This window comes from Octopus bimaculoides, chromosome 2, assembly GCF_046866305.1.
Source record: "Octopus bimaculoides isolate indiv1 chromosome 2, ASM4686630v1, whole genome shotgun sequence".
Classification (NCBI taxonomy): Eukaryota; Metazoa; Mollusca; class Cephalopoda; order Octopoda; family Octopodidae; genus Octopus; species Octopus bimaculoides.
The window spans coordinates 154,155,012-154,162,167 of NC_142929.1; the positions used below are offsets into that span (position 1 = coordinate 154,155,012).

The 7,156-nt window shown below is 33.5% G+C and overlaps 1 protein-coding gene across 1 annotated transcript in view; it reads right to left on the reverse strand.

Annotated features, from left to right (window-relative positions):
- Positions 1-5,034: 5,034 nt before the first annotated feature.
- LOC106870474 (carbonic anhydrase-related protein 10) overlaps positions 5,035-7,156 on the reverse strand; it is a 588,026-nt gene continuing 585,904 nt past the window's right edge. Inside the window, exon 13 of the mRNA XM_089347963.1 lies at positions 5,035-5,320. The gene's annotated coding sequence lies outside the window, so the exon portion shown is untranslated. The remainder of the gene's footprint in view (positions 5,321-7,156) is intronic.

Below are 7,156 nucleotides of genomic sequence, written 5' to 3' on the forward strand. Positions count from 1 at the left end.
CAGGAGAGCGAAATCCATGACAGAACGAGACGCTGAGAAATAGGGCTTTGTTATTGGTGTTGTTTATTAATTCAAAGACTGATGTCATCAAGCAGACCTTTAATCAAAGATATATTTTCTCCAATGTATTTATGCACTTTTAAGATGTTAGGGTGGGATTTGAGGGAAACGTACGCTATTTCGAGCAGTATTTTAGTTGTATGGTTCTATGATGATATTTTCTGTTATATTGAATGAATTGATGTAAACAATGTAACGCTAATTTTGACGCATGGCTGAATCTTGTTTGAGGCTTCAGCTTTCTGTTTAAATCATATAACGATCGACTTTTCATCTATTGATTCGAATAAAAATAACTAACAGAAATAAATTGGATAGTGTACTGTGTTGTTGTTGTTGTTGTTGTTGTTGTTGTTTAGTCCCTTGTCAGTCTGATCTGTGACCTTCCAGTATTTTCTCAACCGTGACGCTCCGATATTTTTCTCAGTCGTGGAATCCACGTTCACATTATCCAATGAGTCCAAGACAACATGGTGTTACTTGAGGTAGATTTTGTTGCTATTTCTTGCATGTCAATAATCTGTGTAGAGAATCTCTTGTTACCAGTGGGTTTATAGTAACGGTACAGAGTTCACAAATTTCTTCAAGTATTTAGTTCTTTCCGCAATCGACTTTGAGTTTCATTGACTGTTATCGATGAATTAAGTGCCAGTAGTACACTGAGGAGTAGGGTTGTTTAATTGAACGTGTTTTCTCTCTTTTGTGTGTAGGAAAACTTTTCTCAAGTGAATAGAAATCAATAGACAGAGCTAATTTAAGCTGTTAACCTCCTCAATAAATAGATACCATGTCTAGACAACAGAAATTATTATTCTATTCTTGAAAAAATAAATTAATAATTGCAGAAAATAAATGTGTAAAATAATAATAAACTAGTAGTTTCCAGCAGTTTAGTTAGAGCATCAGACAAAATGCCTTGCGGTACATAATTTCGAAAACTTTATGTATTGAATTCAAATCCAGCGTAGGTCAATTTTATCTTTTATCCTTCTGACGTCTATAGACAAAATAGATATCAGTCAAGTGTCAGAGGCGGTTTAATTAACTGAATTCCCTAAACTTTTTCAAGAGTTTATGATTGAGAACCTTGACCGAATCTTCTTGGTATCTTCAGGCTAAAATTGACGATTTTCTATGTCTTCTTTTTATCATGTATAGTTTGATGGGTGAACAGTCAACGGCGTTGGATAGTATAAGGATTAAAGTTGTGAGAAGAAGTTAGCTGACATGGAGGACTGGAAGTCATCCGAATATTGGAAAAATTTACCTGTATCATGATGATTCGTGCATCATGACTGCCACTCATTGCTTACCTGTATCATGATGCCGACATCATGACTGCCACTCATTGCTCTGTGAACACTGTACATGCTGTGGCGTGGACAGCTGCAACGGAGACTACGAAATCAAATTGTGATGGTCTTTAGGTGTTTCTCCAGTGTGGGTGACGTCATGCTAATCCACATCTTTGAACAGGTCTTTAAACTCAATTCAGACAAAATCTGACTGGAGAGGGTTGCCGCCGTACGTGTGGCAGCAGGATTCGACTCCAGAGGGAGTCAGAAATGGTTATTAGAGAAATTTTACGACTTCCCCAACTCCGATTTCTGGCCTCGTAATTCCTCCATGCAATCCCATGGATTACTATGTGTGAGGCGCAGTTGAAAATGGCACGAACCGCTCTGACTATAATACCAAGGCCGAGCTGATGGCCAAGAAGTGCTCCAAGATCTTTCCAGAGATACAACGTGGAAAGCATGAGCCAGGTTTCAGGCCATAGTAGAAGCTGAGAGCGGCTTCTTTGATTAAACTGCTATCTCTCAGCCATTATCTAGTTGGTATTTTTTGATCTTTTAAAAAGTACTTTTAATTTTGGACGAGATATTTTCTCTTCTTTTGATGTAAACTGTCAAATTTAACCCGAACACCACACACACATATATATATGTATGCATGTATATATATATATATATATATATATATATATATATATATATATATATATATATATATCAGGGACGTGTTGCCTAGGTAGGCAAGGTAGGCAGTGCCTACCCTGAATAAAATAAATCGATAGTAACGTTTTCCTTTTATTGCAAAATATGCACATAATTCAATAAAACTATGAAGGTTACTCTGATTACTATGCATAAAATGTGAAATGTTTTATTTTTTTTGTAGATTAGGTTGGCATAATTCGCCCCTGGTTTTCAGTCTCAGTATTAAAGCTACGCATAGTACTGCAGTAATACACGTCCTGCGTACATTCCTACAACAACGTTTTCATTATGCGTTATGAAGGTAGAAGTAAATCTGCCTCCAACTCAGTTGCGTGCCTGTGTTTCGCTTATTTTTTTGTGTGTTTTTCTACATAAACGTCACCAACTGCCTACCCTGAGTAATTATTGACGGCACGTGCCTGATATATATATATATATATATATATATATATATATATATATATATATATATATATATATATATATATAAGTATACTGAGGGTGAGAAATTGAATATTAATTTCAATTTAAAACCAGTGGTCCAGCATATAAAAATTTGATAATTCAGAAAAATTGTATTACATGCGTATAAGAAGGGATGGCCACTAGATGGACATCAATATGCTAGAAAGAGGTCATCAACGAATCAACCACAAATAAAAATAATGTTCTCCAGAAATAAAATTTCAGCAAACACCAGAGCATAGGCGGGCAGGACAAAATGAAAAATATACAAAATAAAGAATTAATTGTGTACCGGTTTCGCCATCAACTCTTTTACTTACGTAAAAACGTCAATGGTTCATCAGCACAATCGTTCTAAAATCTATATAATTTTCAGAAATATACACGAATTGTCTTCATAAAATTTGACGTGCGTAGTTCTACCGATTACATTGGGGTTATTTTCAAATGTCTCAGCTCTGGCGCGCTAAATTCCGGAAACAGTTCTGCAGAGTATAATTCACAGCAGTATATGTTGCCGGCTAGAGAACATAATTATTTAAATTTATATTTATATACTGAGGGTGATAAATTGAATATTAATTTCAATTTAAAACCAGTGGTCTAGCATATAAAAATCTGATAATTCAGAAAAATTGTATTACATGCGTATAAGAAGGGATGACCACTAGGTGGACATCCAATATGCTAGAAAGAGGTCATCAACGACCCAACCACAAAGAAAAATAATGACCTCTTTCTAGCATAGTGGTCACCCCTTCTTATACGCATATATATATATATATATATATATATATATATAAACAAAACACAAAGGATTCCACCCCGGTCACGATCTGGCATACACAGGTGCTTACAATTATCAAGTTTTACCTCTAACATTTACTTTACCTATTTCACTACAGATATTGCTAACTTTGACAAACAGGCGCAGGCTTTTTAATATGTTCACAAGGACGGACATGTGTGGAGTGTTTTACAAAATGATCGTACTGCTAAGGATGCAGTCGAGGGTCTTTTCTGTGATATCAGAAGGAATTATTTCAAACAACTAAAGAGTCGTCTGTCTTCTTCAGGAACAGGAATACTTTAGACATGATTAGTCAATGACTCTCTACCTATCTTAAACCCGAACTATACAGCTAATTTATTTGGAATAGGGCAACTGCTATGCGGACGAACATCCTGGACTCGTTCAAAATAATCCCATTTCAATGACCGGCAAATTATCACCAACGTATCACAGACACTGGTTCTCTATATCGCTTTTAATGCTATCTTTAATGTTTCATTTTGTTGCTGTTGCTTCTTCTGAACTAAACACTACATACCTTTTCCTACTCCTCGTAGGTAGTCCGTCGTTCAGCTAGAAATAGTAGACAAATCTCTTTCAAACCGTAACCTACTGTTTCACTAAAGAAAACTGAACTGTGGCAAGTCTGAATGCTTTTTGCCCATAGCTCTGCATAATCAGAGCTTATCCTATGCTAAACAACATCGACAATCCATACTCACTCATTATACTCCTCTCTTCTAATATGAAGTAGAAATTGTAATTTAAAATCGGTTATTTGCTCTGAAAGCTGTAATACATCCTCCTCATACATTAGAAAGTAATTTTAGGAGAAAAACGGCTTTAAAAAAGTTGCCTTTCGAATTTATATATATATGTATATATATGTATATATATATATATATATAAGAAAGGAAATTTCAGATATTGCCAGATAATCATGGGTCAGTATCTCAGGTATGATTAAAGAGACAAAATTTTTGCATATAGAAAATAGGTGATAAGTTAGTTTTGAATTGTTCTTTATAATAAAATGTTTTTAAAAGGTTTTTAAATACAAGAATTATACTTTTAAATTTCTTCTGCTTGGAAGTGCACAGAATGCTCCTTTTAAGGTTTTTTAAAAAAAAAATTGTGTATAAATATCTGTAATTACAACTTCGATTGCTTGATTCAGTTATGTGTTTTTGTGTCTTTACTTTTTTCTTATTTATGCCTTCAAACAGGAAATTTCTTGCTGATGTGAATATTAAAAGTCGTAATGCTATTACGCATTAATCAGTAAATGAACATTAATTTTGCTTTAGTATATTTACAAAAGGATCCAGTGGTGATGATTACGCCAAACTTTCTCTCTTTCACTCTCTTTCTATCTCTTTATATACATGCATACATACATACATACATACATACATATATATATATATATATATATATATATATATATATATATATATATATATATATATATATACACACACATTCATATGTGTGTGTGTATGTGTGTGTATGTGTGTGTACTTATAAGAAGATATTTGTAAAAAACGTTGAAGAAGAATGTGAATTGACAAAGTCCAGCAGAAAAAGAGAAAAAAGAAACGTAAGAAGGAAACGAAAATTAAAAAATAAAACAGCAATGCAACAATCCACTACGACTACGATAGGCGTCTATAGCAACAAACAATCACCTAATTTTGATCTATATTTTTTATTTGCTTTTAAATACAAAATGGCATATTTATCACATTTAGCTTTTTCCTCTTGACTACATTGTGTTGAAACCTTTAAAGAAATTCGTTAATTAGCTGTCGGTTTATATCAATCATTGTCTCCTCCTTTCTTTCTTTCAATGGATAACCTTTTCTTTAAAATGGATATTTTTTGTATTTCTCTTCTCTTTTTCTCTGAACTAAACTTTTTATAATATTCTTTTTCGTCTTCTTTTGTTGTTGATGTTTCTAGATCAGCTTTTAATCTTTTCTTTCTGTGGTTACCTGGGTTCCTAACGAGAAAACAAAAGATTGCTGAGAAAAGAGATGAGACAAACGTATTTATATGTCTTATACCAAAAAATATAATTACCAATTCATCATATCTTATACAATGAATACACCTTCACACGGTCATCTAACCTCCTAGAAATAGTAACTTAACATCTCTCAAATGATACTCTACTACTTTAAAATATATAACATAGTGAATAATTTGGCTCTTTTGCATGAAAAGAACAAGTTAATCACTGCTAGAACGCATGTCATCATTGGTTCTTTAAATCAGGCATTATCCTACGACTAGAGATCAAAAGCAAAACAAAAAAACACAAATATTCGTAGAAAGATAGGTACATATATTGATACATTGTATGAAGGGAAGCTTTTATGGTACATAGGCATCAAAAAAAGAACAAAAGTATATAGTCATATCCACTCGACATATATATATATATATATATATATATATATATATATATATATATATATATATATATATATATATGCATGCATACACACACACACATAAATGTAAGATCCAGGGATCGGAGTGTAGGAAGAAAGTTAGCTTCAAGCAATCCGTAGTGAATATAGAAAAACAACTTTCAGGGACAAAAGTGCTTTATTGAGATAGAAGGTTGTGGAATTTTTCGTATCGAAGAACGATAAGCTGAAAAAAGTTCTTTTTATATTCCGTGGTAGACGACCAGGGTTGCCAGGTGTGCGAATAAGAATACAAGAGTTACGGAATGGAGCAGGAAAGATCCGGGCTACATATGTTTCATAGCGAGCGGAACCTCAGAAGTGGCAAAATCCAAGTGAGGTTTATACTGCCGGCTACTTTTCAGGCCAAGGATATCTTGATTAGATTAAAGGTTACATTGTCGCTCAGAAATATATGTTGACGCAAGGGAGATTTAGTCATAAATGCACCCACCATATACACGCAGACACACAGACATACAGCCACTCAGACATACGTGGAGGTAACGTTCGAGAATTTAGAGGAGTTCATATGCCGTGGAGAGAAGAGGAATTAGGCGTTTCGGGACTAATACTTCGTCTGAGTGAAATAATTGGAAAAATTTTCTTTCTTTCTTTCTTTCTTTCTTTCTTTCTTTCTTTCTTTCTTTCTTTCTTTCTTTCTTTCTTTCTTTCTTTCTTTCTTTCTTTCTTTCTTTCTTTCCCGCTCTCTCTGATGACATATCAATCCAGGAAGCATTAGATTCCTCTTACCCAAATGGCATACACTCTTCTCGAATGTTGCTGACACAGGCAACAACTAGTGTTCTCGGATTCTGTGTGTTACAAACACAGATTCAGATATAGATGCATAAAAAAACTTGCTACTTCGTATTGGATAAATGGTAGTTATTCCGCAAAAAGATTTCTTTCTCAATAATATCGAACCACTCAGTGGTTTCATTGTGACAATATTCTGGTTTCTAATCTTCAACCTAATCCCATCAAATAAGGGATTACCAGAGTCGTTAGGGCGTCGACCAGATTACCGTGCGATATTCTGATTCCCTGGCTTCTATATTAAATTCCAGCTAAGGTCATCTGCTCAATTTCAATAAATGAAGTATCAGTCCAATATAAAGGATTAAATATATAAAGGCCTTTATATATTTAACACTTTATATTGAACACTCAATATTTCATCTATTCAATAAGACATATTCCATATATTCAATAAGACATTCAATACTTTATTTCATAGTACCATCCATTTTTATTTTATATTATATATTGTATATCATATTATATATTGTATATTCCATATTCTATATCCCACATTGGTTTTGCAGGAATATAAATAAAACATAAAAAACAGACAGTGTTGG